This window comes from Barbus barbus, assembly GCF_936440315.1.
Source record: "Barbus barbus genome assembly, chromosome: 25".
NCBI classification, from domain to species: domain Eukaryota; kingdom Metazoa; phylum Chordata; class Actinopteri; order Cypriniformes; family Cyprinidae; genus Barbus; species Barbus barbus.
Genome location: NC_136753.1, coordinates 10,841,501 through 10,857,356, shown reverse-complemented (window position 1 = coordinate 10,857,356; position 15,856 = coordinate 10,841,501). Strand labels below are relative to the sequence as shown.

At 36.3% G+C, this 15,856-nt stretch overlaps 1 protein-coding gene across 4 annotated transcripts in view; it reads right to left on the bottom strand.

The window, feature by feature from the left end:
* Nucleotides 1-15,856, bottom strand: part of polg2 (polymerase (DNA directed), gamma 2, accessory subunit) — a 48,485-nt gene that overhangs the window by 16,624 nt on the left and 16,005 nt on the right. The window lies entirely within an intron of this gene.

The window sequence follows — 15,856 nt, the reverse complement described above, 5'->3', positions numbered from 1 at the left end:
TGTGTTGTGCATATTTCAGCAAAACGTTTGTCTTTCTGTGGCTCTAAAGTCTGTATGCTTCATATAGAGAGCTGCAATAGATCACGCTTTCTCTTTCCGCTTGCTCTGTTTTTTTTAAACACCAAACTTCAAACTCATTTGTGCCACATTGTTCATTCTTAAAGCAAACTCATGTCCGTTTGGTGATTAAATAAACAGTTTTAGACCACCACCTGAATTGAACACGATGCGTCTGGTGTGTGTGAGGTCTCCTAGATACAGCGCTAAGCTTTTGCCCGGTGTGTGACTAACATTTTCTTTTTTATTAGATAATCAAGTGCTCTAAAATAGAAGCAAATAAAGTATGAAAGTACACATACAATATCCATATGTATATAATTTTAACGCTATGGCCTTGTGTAGATATTTAAAGATGGCCATCTTTAAGCATGACTATTGAAATTAAATGGTAATACTTAACAATAAGAGTCCATTTGTAGCATTAATGAAAACTGTGGAAGTATTGTTCCTTGTTGGAGTGTGCTCACTTCAACATTCACTATTACTAATAGGCTAGATTTAGTGCTTTACGGTCAACCTCTAGTTTAAACAGCTCATTCACGTCTTTGTACAGATATCAGAAGGATCGCAGGATAAGGATCAAGTGGATAGTGTATTTTTTAATAGTACCCCGGATCGTGTCAGAGGAATGATCAGAGCATTTGTTTTGTAAATTAGGCACAGTGTCATGGAGAGTTCACAAAGAAACATTTGTTAAAAGATGAAGCAGTACTAGATCTGACTGCAGCTGCATCAACTAAGTAAATTATTTAATAATGCTTTGTCTGGAAATGACCATTTTATTTTGATTATGTTGTCAAAATACACATGCAATAGTGAGGGGGCGTTGATACTGTTTCCTATGCAGTGACGTCAACCAATCATAACAGTGACTGATTCCTGTGAAGCCTTAAATGACACTTAAAAACAGGTCGTGTCAGAGAGAGGTTCAGAATGAGGGTGGAAAATAATTTTTCCACATTTTTGTTGTTGTTGTTGTTTTTTTGTGTGCAAAAAACTTTATTAACATAAGTAAACCTTAAGGAACATTAATTTTTATTTATTTATTTTTTTTTTTAAGTCCTTGTCATAACACTGTGTTGTGTAGTGTCTATATGGTTTTTAAATCACCAATGATATCTTAGGAAAGACAGTATCTGATTTGTACATCAGCTGTTCTGTAATCCTATTATACATACATTTTCATGAATAATTAAATTGTTAAAAACATGAATAAAAAAAAAGAAAGTAAACCTGACATCAATAGTGCACCCTGCAACCTGTTAAGTCTGTGCACTGAGAATCACATTCTCAAATAAAATCCTGGCAAGTGCAGTCACATACATAAAATGTCACTGACATTTCATGGGCAAAAAAATGCATTGTCTATTGTCAATAAAGTAGCGATGTATAATAATGCACAGCTCACAAAGAGGTCATTTTCAAAGCAGGCAGTTTTCTATTGGTCAGTGAGGTGACAACTTCAAAATGAGCAAAATCTGTGTGGGGAAATTTTTTCCACTGGTGCAAAACTAACGTACGTGTGGATTCGTATTGGAATGACTGGATTTCCCTGAGATGTGTACATATAGTACACAATGAATATTATAGGGGTGGTTCTACATATACTGTACATTAACCACAAATATTGGCATCCTTGTATTCCCATTCCGGTTTCCACCATACTTGATGTTATTTAGTTTAATGCCTGTGGGACTGTAGCAAAGCTCACTGGATGTGACCTTAAGTCTTTATAGTCAGTCTTTATAGATTTTATAGTGTAGTCTACAATGAATTTAATAACTTGGGAACCCAACTGTTACAGACCAAAACTAGGAGAAGTAACTGAATTAGGGCTGTCAACGTTAACGCATGTGATTAATCAAAAAACTTTAATGCGTTAATATTTTTTTTAACGCAAATTAATCGTTTGATAAGGTTTGACCCCAACTTTTTGCCATCATCGCAGCGTGGAAGGAAATCATTGACTGCGTTCCAATGTGCACACTATCCATCCTAAATTCTATGAGATATTAGTAATTTTCAATACTACTTAGTGCAGATAGGGTGTATAGTATGCACATTGGGACACAGGGATTGTGTGATTATGAGGCGACAAAAGTGAAGCGAATGCGGAGAGAGAGAGAGAGAGAGAGAGAGAGAGAGAGAGAGAGAGAGAGAGAGAGAGAGAGAGAGAGAGAGAGAGATAGAGAGATAGAGAGATAGAGAGATAGAGAGATAGAGAGATAGAGAGATAGAGCGATAGAGAGATAGAGAGAGAGCTATGTATACACGTATGTAATAAGGGTCCAGCGAACCAGTGTTGCGGTTTCCCCGCACAATTGGGCTAATTTGAAAATACAGTCGCGGGAAAAATTACAGAGCTGTGGGTTGCATTTTTTTGAGCTACTTTTGTAAAATGTACCGCAGCCGCACAAAGTGTAGCCTATATACACGTGAACGCAAAAGGAAGTTATTACAAACACTCGATGGTGGTTTAAAGTGAGTTCTGAGTAAAAGTGTACTATTAATCTCATAAACTGCCTTATGTAGCATGATGCTAACGTTAGCTCTAATGCACCTGCAGAATAGGTCCAATTCTTCTTCATAATGCATTTTATCATAATACTTCATGTAATGTCGCACGAAAATGTTTTGTTGTATTTATTTAGAAATACTTTTGATAATAGTTGGGTAAATGTGTACTGGGATTGAAGCTTGGTAAACGTTTTATTGCCAGTATAAAGGCTGATAATGGCTGAATTCAAACAAAAGAATAAAAAGTCTCATACCTAGCAGAGGTGTGAAAGGTTATGTTTCCTTAAACTAGTTTGTCATGCATTCCTTTATTTCAACACATTTACAGGTAAATTCTAGTATTTTAAATTTGCGATTAATCGTGATTAATCACAGTCCAGGACTGTGATTAACGCAATTACATTTTTTTAAATCGACTGACAGCACTAAACTGAATATAATAATTTTCATATATGATAAATTACTTGCACCTCAGAGCAAGCAGACAAAACACAATATATGCTGTCACTGCTTTCGGAGGCAGCCAGCTGTTTGGGAATGCAGTCGTGCAAGACAATTAATTAGCAGAAATACTTTGACAACAGACTTTGCCATAACAACATATAGATGCTGTGAACGAGATCAGTCCACCAGTTATTAAAGTTTTACCGTCTCATAGCGCAAAGTCACATGACTTTTTCAATGCGCATGGAGGAATTGATTCGGTAAATGTGTTTCCATCGTAGTTTGTGTGCATTTTTTCTTATCGGATAAAAAGTTTATCCTACTCAAATATGCCCACACGTTTTTTTTTTTATGTACATTTTTAGAATATATGCACATCTTGGCATTTCCATCCAGCATTTTTTATGTGACATTCCAAAATGTGCATAAAAATAGGCAGATGGAAACAGCTATTGACATCTCAGATCATCTAGTCTTGTGTATACTTCATTTAGCCAAGGTTACAATATTAAATCCTTGTTACAAATATGGTAGAACTACCACATCTACCACTAAAGATTGCTTTGTAAATCAACTTCCTGAATTGTCTTAACTCCTCAGAATGTCCGATAGCTCACAAAAACTTGATGTTGTAACAGTTAAAAACACAAAATACACGTAAAATGTGCCATTCAATGAAGTATCACAATGAGACTGAAATTTATCTGGACCTATTCTGAATGCACAGAACATTTTACAACTGCTTTGAAACTTTTGTTTTAAATTTCTCCTACACCTCCCCCAGCACATAAAAAAAGAAGTTTGCACTAATGATAGTTAGACTAGCTTGTAGCTGGCTGCTGACTAGTTTTGATTTTCTCACTGTTAATACGCATTGCACTGGCGAGGAGTTTACTAGATAACTTAATATTTGAATGCACGTTAAAAACAGTTGACCACAATTATGTTTTTTTTGTAACAAGTAGAATCAACCCTCGCATCCTCATCTTATCTTAATTTCGCAACCAATTATATTCCAGGTTTGAGTTCATCAATTCCGAGAACCAACTCTGAACTAATATTTACATTTATTTTATTTTTATTGCATTTGCTATTTTTATTGTGTCAGAGATCATGCGTGATTACTAGGGACTGTTTTCAGTTGAATTGTGAAATGGCAAAAAAAGTGTTAACATAAGCCTACTGCTAAATTTCATACAAAAAGTTCAGAACAAATTTTAAGTAAACTGATAATATCAATCAGATAACACATCAGTCGGATAAAGAATAAATATAATGGAGTAATGAAAGACTGCATCAGTCCTCTGGATGGATATTTATTTATTTATACACAGTGCCCAGACAAAATTGCTCTGTTGGCTGTGGAGTCAAGACATTTGCAAATATGATTAAAAGATAAATATGAGACAAAACTACAGAATGTCACATTTTATTATTAGCCGTTTCAACATAGATGTTTTACCAAATAAAAAGAGCACTTTTAGAGTTCATCCCACTCATTGATGTGAGCATAAGTATTGGGACAGTTGAACATAAGGCAAAAGATTAAAAGCTATTATTTAGTTGCAATAGCTTTACAATCACAATTACAACTTACAGTCACAGCAGTGAGTCTGGGCTGGGTATCGTTCAAAAATGTTCGATATCGATACCTTGAGTTCGATACCGGTTCCTGAACGATACTTTTTTCGATACCAATTTTATGAAAACAGTTTTAACAAGATTACATTATCTCAAAAAACTTGTTTTATTTTTTTCAGCTTGTTGACATTTATACAGACTCAAGGACTAATCTCCTGAGCCACTGCACAAAGGAACAAAATATAGCCAACACAAATCAGTGCAAATAATTTTAATAAAGCTCAAATAGTTTTCAGTTTACACTAGTGCGTGCTCGTTTTAAAACGCATAGCTCAGACAGAATCATCATTACTATTCATTTATTCTAGCTTGTTAAAGACTTCAAGAAATTTAAAATCTTTATCCACTTTCATAAGTGGGTGTTTTATTTTCTTTCACCATATGTTTTATTGTTATTAAATTCTGTGTTGTAGTATGTCTAATTATTTGAATGCATACAAACTACTTAGTTTATTCAAATTTATTCTTAAAACAGCCTTATGAATTGTTTTCTTTTTCCTCAGAAATTCTGTGTTCTGTATCTGGTTTTCAAATGAAGGCATAAAACAATTTCATTTTTCTTTTAAATTATTGAAAATAAAACTATTTAGGCAAAAAAAATGTTACTATTAAAATTAAAACAGGGAAGAAATGTTGTGTGATAATTACTTAAAAAAAATAAAGAGTTTTAATAATTTTAATAGTAGCAGTATGTACACTCTGCTGAACAATATTAATATATTTCTACCGCAGTGTCTTCCAAGTTAACCCGAACTTTTATTTTGACGGGTTTCCGGGAATACCTTTACAGTTCTGTGTGTATATGATATGAGGCTAGTTTTACTCAAATCAAATGGTAAAATGCTCATGAAGTGACTCTCAGAGCAGTTCTGGAGCTGTTGTTCATGTGTTTATGTCCTCATTTACATTGACACTGAAATGACCGCGAGCGTCACGCGAGCTTCAGTCTGTGTCAAGTAAGCGAAACCGCGCGATATAGAGGTATCGAAATTTGGTACCGAACGACAAGACGTTTTTCGATACTCGGTGGTATCAAGGCAATTCGGTCGGTGCCTAAAAAGTATCGAACTCGATACCCAGCCCTGTCTGTGACCCATAGACATCACCAGACTCTTGTGCTCAACCTTTGAAATACTTTTCCCTGCCTTTAATGCAGCCAATTCCAATTGTTGTTTGTTTTGGGGAGTTTCTGCCTTTACTCTCCTCTTCAGTTGGTGAAATTCATGTTCAATTGGATTTAAATCTGGAGATTGACTTGGGCAATCTAAGCCTTTCCATTTCTTTGCCCTTATAAATTCCTTGACTGAACTGGCAGGGTGTTTTGGGTCATTGTGCTGATGCAATATGAAGCACTTCCCAATGAATCTGGTGGCATTTTCTTGAATATTGGAAGGCAAGACAGTTTTGTACCCTTCCAAATTCATTCTGCTACTATCATCATACATTAAGTCATCAGTAAAGTTGAGAGGGCCTGTTCCTGAGGCAGCCATGCATGCCCATGCCATGCCATCAGAGAGGGCACTATAGATCCCCTGAGGAACAATTCCACTCATTCTCTACTATAGGAGAGGAAGAATTGTATAAACTTGTTAAATCATCTAAACCAACAACATGTTAGACCCTATTCCATCTAAACTACTAAAATAGCTGTTCCAGAAGTCATAGATCCTCTTTTGGCTATTATTAATTCATCATTGTCATTAGGATATGTCCCCAAAACCTTCAAATTGGCTGTTATTGAGCCTCTCGTTAAAAAACCACAACTTCACCTCAAAAGACCTAGCTAATTACAGACCGATCTCAAATCTCCCTTTTCTGTCAAAGATACTAGAAAAGGTAGTATCCTCACAATTATATTCCTTCTTAGAGAAAAATGGTATATGTGAGGAATTCCAGTCAGGATTTAGACTGTAACATAGTACTGAGACTGCTCTCGTTAGAGTTACAAATTACCTGCTTCTATCATCTGATCGTGGTTGTCTCTCTTTATTAGTTCTACTGGATCTTAGTGCTGCGTTCGACACTATGGACCACAACATTCTTTTAAATGGACTAGAACAGTTTGTTGGCATTAGTGGAAGTGCCTTAGCATGGTTCAAATCGTACTTATCTGACCGCCATCAGTTCGTAGCAGTGAATGAAGAGGTATCATATCGATCACAAGTGCAGTATGGAGTACCTCAAGGTTCAGTACTAGGGCCGTTACTTCTCACGCTTTACATGTAACCCTTGGGAGATATTATCAGGAGACATGGTGTTAGCTTTCACTGTTATGGTGATGATACTCAGCTCTATATTTCTTCACAGCCCGGTGAAACACACCACACTGAGAAACAGAATGCATAGTCGATATAAAAAAAACTGGATGACGAGTAACTTCTTACTGCTGAAAAATTCTGAAAAAACAGGTGTTAATTATCGGACCTAAAAACCCCACATGTAATCACCTAGAACACTGTCTAACACTTGACGTCTGCTCTGTCAATTCTTCTTCAGTTAGGAACCTAAATGTGCTGTTTGATGGCACTCTTTCATTTGAAAGCCATGTTTCTAGCATCTGTAAAACTGCGTTTTTCCATCTCAAAAACATATCTAAATTGCGACCTATGCTCTCAACGTCAAATGCATAAATGCTAATTCATGCGTTTATGACCTCAAGGTTAGACTATTGTAATGCTTTACTGGGCGGTTGTTCTGCACACTTGATCAACAAACTAAAAGCAAGTACAGTCCAAAATGCAGCAGCTAGAGTCCTTACTAGAACCAGGAGGTATGACCATATTAGCCCGGTTCTGTCAACACTGCACTGGCTCCCTATCAAACATCGTATAGATTTTAAAATCTTGTTAATTACTTATAAAGCCCTGAATGGCTTAGCTCCTCAGTACTTGAGTGAGCTCTTATCACATTATAGTCCTCCACGTCCGCTGCGTTCTCAAAACTCTGGCCCTTTGATAATACCTAGAATATCAAAATCAACTGCGGACGGCAGATCTTTTTCCTATTTAGCACCCAAACTCTGGAACAATCTACCTAACACTGTTCAGGAGGCAGACACACTCTGTCAGTTTAGATTTAGATTAAAAGACACATTTCTTTAACCTGGCTTACACAACAGACTAATACGCTTCTATTATTCAAATCCGTTAAAGGATTGTTAGGGTGCATTAATTAGATCAACCGGAACCAGGAACACTCCTCATAACACACGATGTACTCGTTACATCGTAAGAAGGATGGCATCTACGCTAATATTTTTTTGTTTGTTTCTTATTCTGTTTCTCAGTCCGTGTCCGGATGAGCCCCGGGGACATATCCCCAGTGAAGACCTCAACTTAATACAATAAATATAAAAATACAAAAATAATACAAAAAATAAAAAAACAAAATAACTAAAAATATAATAAAATACCTAACTATATAATACCATTATTGTTAGAAATTGCAAAAATAGAAATATAATACATTTAAAATTTTAATTAAAACAACAAGTAAACAAATAAACAATAATATCCTGGCCAGAGGAGAACTGGCCCCCCGACTGAGCCTGGTTTCTCCCAAGGTTTTTTTCTCCATTCTGTCACAGAGGGAGTTTTGGTTCCTTGCCGCTGTCGCCTCTGGCTTGCTCAGTTAGGGACACTTAATTTCTAGCGATTATCGTCAATTTGATTTCACAGATACTATTTAAACTAAACTGAGCTAGACAATGACATCTCTGAATTCAATAATGAAATGCCTTTAACTGAAAATTGAATGTTTAATCTTATTATTATACATTACTGACACTCTATCCTCCAATTTGATACTGTTAAGGGCTTTGACACAATCTGTATTATTAAAAGCGCTATATAAATAAAGGTGACTTGACTTGACACCACCTCCACCATGCTTTACAGATGAGGCTGGATGCTTGGGATCATTTGCTGTTCCCTTTTTTTTCCACATTTTGACTCCACAGCCAACAGAGCAATTTTGTCTTTACTGTTCCAGTACTTTTGGAGGGCACTGTATATACACACACATACAGTCATGGCCAAAAATATTGGCACCCTTGGTAAATATGATCTGCATTGTTAATCCTTTTGATCTTTTATTTAAAATATTCACAAAAATCTGACCTTTCTTTGTATAATAAGAACTTAAAATGGGGGAAATATCATTATGAAATAAATGTTTTTCTCAAACACACATTGAACACACTTATTGGAACCCCTAGAAATTCTTCAGAGAAATATCTCTGAAGTATATTCCCATTCATATTCACAATTTTGAGCACTCCAGGGTGATTATGAACATGAAATTATCGAGCCATGGCTTCCTGTTTCACATAAATATAAATAGGAGGGAAACAAAGCCCAAATTGCCTTAATTATCCATCACAATGAGAAAAATCAAAGAATATATTTCTGATGTGCAGCAAAAGATAATTGAGCTTCACAAATTAGTGAAGTGGCTTTAAGAAAAGAGCTAGAGCAGTGAAAACTCCCTTTTCCACCATCAAGGCAATAATTAAGAATTTCCAATCAACATAAAATTTTACAAAACTGCCTGGAAGAGGACATGTTTCTATATTGTCCTAATGAGACAGAGTTTGAAGGAGAAGGAGAGTTTGAGTGGCTAAAGACTCTTCAAGGACCACAGCTGGAGAATTTCAGAAAATAGTTGAGTCTCGGGGTCAGAAAACCTTAAAAAAAAAAAAAAAAAAAAAAAAAAAAAAAAAAAAAAAAAAAAAAAAAGTCAAACAGCACCTATATCGCCACATGTTGTTTGGGAGGGTTTCAAGAAAAGTTCTCCTCACTCATCCAAAAACAAACTCCAGCATATTCAGTTATCAGACACAGTGGTGGAGGTAACAAATTAAAACTACTCAAGTTACTGTAATTAAGTAGTTTTTTCGGGTACTTGTTCTTTTGAGAGTATATTTTTAAAGCTGCACTTTTACTTGTACTTAAGTACAAATTAAGCAAAATAATCTACTTCGTTACATTTAAATCATAGTACATAGTTTGTTACGGAGTACGCCCTCAATTTGAATTGATATTCAAACCTTTGACAGCATTTCAGTAGCTACTAAAGATATCTGATCGTAAACAGACCAATAAAAGCCCTGATATCTGAACCGGGAAAAGCCATCGCTGCAGCAGCAGCTTTTGAAGAGCTGATCGGACAAGTGAGGGAGCTTAGCGTAACTATGGAGTCAAAGTTTGGAGAAAAAAACTACATGGTAGTGTTATCATAAATATTAATATTTTGATACCGATACTGAAATATCTGACACGGTTCAATTACTCATTTTCCACAGTAACTACCGTAGCCTACATCGACACACGCTGCGTCTCGCTCTCCCCTCTCTGACAGCGAGTTTGACACGCATCCGCCTCCTGTCAATTACAGAGTCTTAACGTCCGCGCGGGATTGCAGGTATTCCGCATCATTTTAATTATTTCCATGCAAATGTGGCGAGCGCTTTATTGTAACATGAGAACAGAGTCATGTAATAGCAGAAAACTGGATGCGAGCTCTCAAATAGGCCTAACTTATACAAATGAACTGCCTGTCCTTTCAGTCCGATATTGCTTGTGCGCACTCAAGACTGTGTGCTATCGTGATCGCTCCATGCTTTTATATTAGAATTTTTTTTTCGTTGCTCCTAGATTAAACTGTCAAAAGTTATCATTCAGAATAGATCCATGCCTGACCGATGAAAATGCTACTGGAAATTTTATTGACTAAGTGAAATGCACCAGAATGTCTTTCAATATGAAAGATGGAACTTTAATTTCTTTGCAATGTAAATTTATGCTAGAAATGTTTCGGGATGGGATATTTGTACATATAAACATCCTAGTCTGTCTAACTGCATCACTACATTGTACAGACATTACAGGTCAAAGCCATGTAATGTTCCATTTATCTAAATAAATAACATATATGGCTCTTAAGTCTCTGCTTATAAAAATTCTGTATTGTCATTTCAAATACCTCAATTGAATTAAGGTAATTTGTTTTAGAATTTTATTACTGACTGTGTACTAATTGTGTTTTTTTTGTAAATTCAGTTCAGTTTGAAATCAAATTTGAAATCAAGCTTCTTGGCTGTAAGCATTTGCAACAAAGTTACCCTATTTTAAAAAGACACAAATACACAGAATGAGCAAGTGTGTAATGGTAACTGATCAATGTTTATATGTAGACTATGCAAATAAAAGCCTATATTAAAATCTGTTCATCATATAAAGCGAACGTGTCTTTTTCTAAACCACTAAATGCTTGAAATAATGTTTGCCTTGCAAAAAATGGATGAGCAAAACAATTTGAAATTATATGGCAGTATACAGTATGTGGTTGTTTTGCCACTGGTATTGAAAATGATTGAAGTCGTCATGAAATAAAAAATGACCCTACTTACTTTTTTAGTGCACGTTACTAGTCTTGTGGTGAATAATTAAACCGTGCAAGTCAATACACCGGGAAAAGAAATTGTCTGCCGTTGTAATATTTAATCAAAAACTGAAAATTTGCTTCCGCTCTGGAATGGCGTTCTCGCTCTGACGTCAGTTTGACGGCTTGGGGAGAATCCTCTTGTTAAGTCATGACGTAAGGAATGCTGTTTCCGGGTCCACGTCTCTACACATTTCACTTGAGAATCCCATTTCAACAGCCATTTATGAGAACTATTTAATTAATATTACATATTTAAGCTAAGCATTTAAAAAATTGCTTTGCACACTACAGTCTCCGTACTCACAGTGTCTCAGACACTAATATTTCAGCTGAATCGCTGTCTGGCCATTTGGGTTTTCAGTAAGGAGATAAAGGTTAGGATTATAATTTTTCAGTATTACAAGACATCGTGGGTATATATTAGCACAGTTTGTGCATTTCTTGGTGCATCTGGCAGAGCGTTAGGACCCAGACATAAAGATATGAATTTATATTTTTTGGTAATTCATTAAATAAATCGCAGCTAAAAAGTAACTAGTACTGCGAGTAGTTTTAGAGAGTACTTTGTACTTTTACTTAAGTACCGTTTTGACACCAGCACTTTTACTTGTAATAAAGCATTATTATTGATATTTACAGAGAGAGAGAGAGAGAGAGAGAGAGAGAGAGAGAGAGAGAGAGCGAGAGAGCGAGAGAGATAACTATATCATATAGATAATATAGAGTATTATATCAGCAATGCAACAGTACTTGTACTTAAGTACAAATTTTCAGTACTCTTTCCACCACTGATCAGACATGACTGGAACTTCAAATGGGACTGGCTTCTATGGTCAGATGAAACCAAAATATGAGCTTTTTAACAGCAAACATTCAAGATAGTGAACACAGGGATAAAAAGTACCCCATGTGTACAATTAAATATACTGCTGTATTTTTGATGTTGTGGGCCTATATTTCTGCTGGAGGTCCTGGACATCTTGTTTAGACACAAGGCATCATGGATTCTATCAAATACCAACAGATAAAAAAATCAATAAGTGACTGTTAGAAATCTTATAATATTTGTATCTTCCAACCATACAATAATCCAAATGCAAACCTCAAAAACAACACAAAAATGGGTCACTGGGCACAAAACCAAGCTTCTGCTATGGCCATTCCAGTCCTCTGACCTGAACCCTATAGAAAATGAGTGGAGTGAACTGAAGAGAAGAAGCACCGTCATGGAGCTGGGAATTTAAAGGGTCTGGAGTGATTCTGGATGAAGGAATGGTTTCCGATCTCATCAGGTGTTCTCTAACCTCATCAGGCATTATAGGAGAACTTTTGAGTTCTTTGCCATGAGGTGCCATGTTGAACTTCCAGTGACCAGTATGAGAGAGTGAGTGACCAAATTTAACACACCTGCTCCCCATTCACACCTGAGACCTTGTAACACTAACGAGTCACATGACACCGGGAGAGAAAATTGCTAATTGGGCCCAATTTAGACATTTTCACTTAGGGGTGTACTCCCTTGTGTGGCCAGTGGTTTAGACATTAATGGCTGTGTGTTGAGTTATTTTGAGGGGACAGCAAATTTACACGGTTATTCAAGCTGTACACTCACTACTTTACATTATGGCAGAGTGCCATATCTTCAGTGTTGTCACATAGAAAAGATTTAATAAAATATTTACAAAAATGTGAGGGGTGTACTCACTTCTGTGAGATACCATATATATATATATATATATATATATATATATATATATATATATATATATATATATATATATATATATATATATATATATATATATATATATATATATATATACATACACATACATACACAGCCGTCCAAAGGCAAAGCGCAGTATATACACATCTGGTTAAAATTGAAGTCCTAATATGGGCTTTGTGATATCTGACAAAGTCTCCTGGTTCAATTTTGTCCCGTTTCAGAGAAACGAGAGTGTAAAAATTGCAGTAACTACAAAATCCAAGCTAATACCAAGGCAAAGCGCAGTAAGTGAAGTTACAGCGTTCAGGCTTTGTTTTTCTGTTTGACACCGCAGATACATGATACAGATGCCTTGGTATCCAGCAGCCAAATGATGGTTGAACTTGCGTTAAAACGCAAATATCTAAAGACGGGTAAGGAAGATATCAAAATATTAACTCCTAGCAAGGCAAATGACAGCTTTAATCAGTTAACATTAACTAGTCAGCCGCTAGCAAATTAACAGCCGCACTGCTCTATATCCACTAGGAAAACGTAATGATAATCTGATTTAATCACGTTGATGTTTGTTGATTCGGACATCTCTCCACATTTCAGGCAGCTAATCCAATTGTAGTAACTAATCCAATTGTAGGGGTTATTCCTTCAAACATCAGCAGGCTCCGGTAAAGTTATAAAATTAATCAAAGGGCCGTTCTGTATGAAAGTTATACAGAACGCAGTTTGTCCCCTATTCGCAGGCATATACGCCATATGACTAACGTTACCAGACCATGCAAATATTAAATTAGTTTTGCACAAATCACTGTTTGATTTGTTAACATAGCCATTCGAGGAAGGTTTTATGACCAAGCGGAACCCTCTGCCGCCTGGTCGCTCCCGCTTCACAGCGAGCGGGATTCGCGCTGACTGCAATTCCCCTCACCATGCTCGTTTTGATTTCGGCAAACCAGTTTGGGTGAATGCAAACAACGTGATTATCATGAGCACAACATCCAGCTAGGCAAGAAAACATGCAATCTACCTGAGGGACTTCTTTCACTATTTCACAGGCCAGTGGTTTGTGTGTAATGTCCGTGACATTTTTTATATGACATTAAAATTCCTTTTAGAATAATTTGTAAGGAGTGGTCTGAACGCACACATATAGCAACAGACAGTCTGACGCCATATGGAATGGACATCTTTTTCTCCTGGGCCATAAAACCATGATCTAACGAAGAAAATTCCCGTTTGGTCATTTTCAAAGAAAACAGAACGTCAGTGCTGGAAAAAACTCCTCTCGATACCCCCTGACTTCATGCAGTAAATTCAAGGACATATCGCAAAGGATGACGTGTTTACGATCGGCTCGAACTAAAGACAATTTCCAGACTTTTCGAACCAAAGACCTTATGACCCGGCTATCACGCACATTCCTGAAAACGCGCGCCTTTTCTCTGTTGCGCTCCCTAAAACAGACAAAGGAATTCAACTGGTCCATGTTGCTATTGAAACAAAGAAAGAGAACCACACCTTGGAATTAGAAATGAGTCTTAAAAGGGGAACAAAAGTTATACTCGTTTCTGCTACTGAAACAAATTATACTCGAATACAAAAGCAATATAGACAATATAGTTACAACCTGTGTGAAGAATGTTTTTCTATGTTTATAAGCTGGTTGCGTTATTTTAAACCTATGGGTGTCGTAATGTTCCAGAATGTATAAGTTTACCCGATCACTAATTGTTCATTTTCACATGATTAATATGTGTATTTAGAATTTTTAGTTGTGTAAGGTCATCCAAAGGCAGAGTGCAGTATCTGCATTTTGGTGGTCAAAGGTCACTTCAGTGGTCATGGTTTTTATCTATAAATAATTTCATCCTAAAAAGGCTTTAAATGAATGCATTGCCACTAATCTACCCACAACATGTTTGACTGGCTGATGTAAAAACTTTAAAGGCAATTTTCTCAGTTTCAGTGTTTGCGTAGTTACTGCACTTTGTCTTTGTAGGGCAGTATAGACAATTATTGAAAAATTTGGTTTCAGCAGGGCTGAATTGTTGGAATTGCTGGAATTTATTGAGGAATTATCATTGCATTTGCAACATGTAATAAATAGCAGTCACTGTGTGACTGTTTCAAAATCTGTGTAATTTAAAAAAAATTCTAGCTCAAAAGTCATTTTTAATCTGTTCGCTGAAGCCAGTAAATTTATGTTTGCAACCAGGGCTGTACAGTGCGACATATGCACGTGCTACGAAATATCTGGTCTGTGCAATGAATAAATTCATAACACTGCCACTTAGTGTGAAGTGATTTTGTTGTGCTTGTTTGTGTGTTTCATTATACTTGTTAGTTAGGGGTGTGCAATATGACGATTTTTGATCGTGGACGATTAAAATGTCTCCACGATCTGCTTTTGAAGAAGTATCGTGCTACAGCGCACATTGCATCAGCTGAAGTTCTGGCGCCTCTATCTCAATCTACTGTGCAATGCCACATACATTCACATCAGTTAACTCATTGTTAACTAATCAGTAGAGTTACACTTACGGGACACTGCACTTATTCACAATCACAAAAGTGCATTATTTGCATCTCCTTTAAAGCCTTGCCGGTAAACCATTGAATTCACGTGCTGTTCTGACATGCATTTTTTCTGAGCGCCTACCTGAAGCACACGCACACACCTGTCAAACAGCGCCTGATTACTGTACCAAGTTGTCTTCCACATCTGATTTCGCATCTAACACGGTCTAAAACACGTAAGATTTATATATAAACACAGTTGGTTATAAAATGAAAGTAAACAGTTGAGAGAGAAATGGATGCGTGCAGCTCTTAAAGTGACAGAACTAAACATGGCGCCGCTAGCCATTAAAGGAATAGTTCACCCAAAAATTTTCATTATTTACTCACGTTGTCCCAAACCTGTATTAATTGCTTACTTGTGCTGAACACAAAATAAGATATTTTGAATAATGTGGTTATCTAAAGAGTAGCTGGACCACATTTGATAGATGGGGGGGTGGGAAA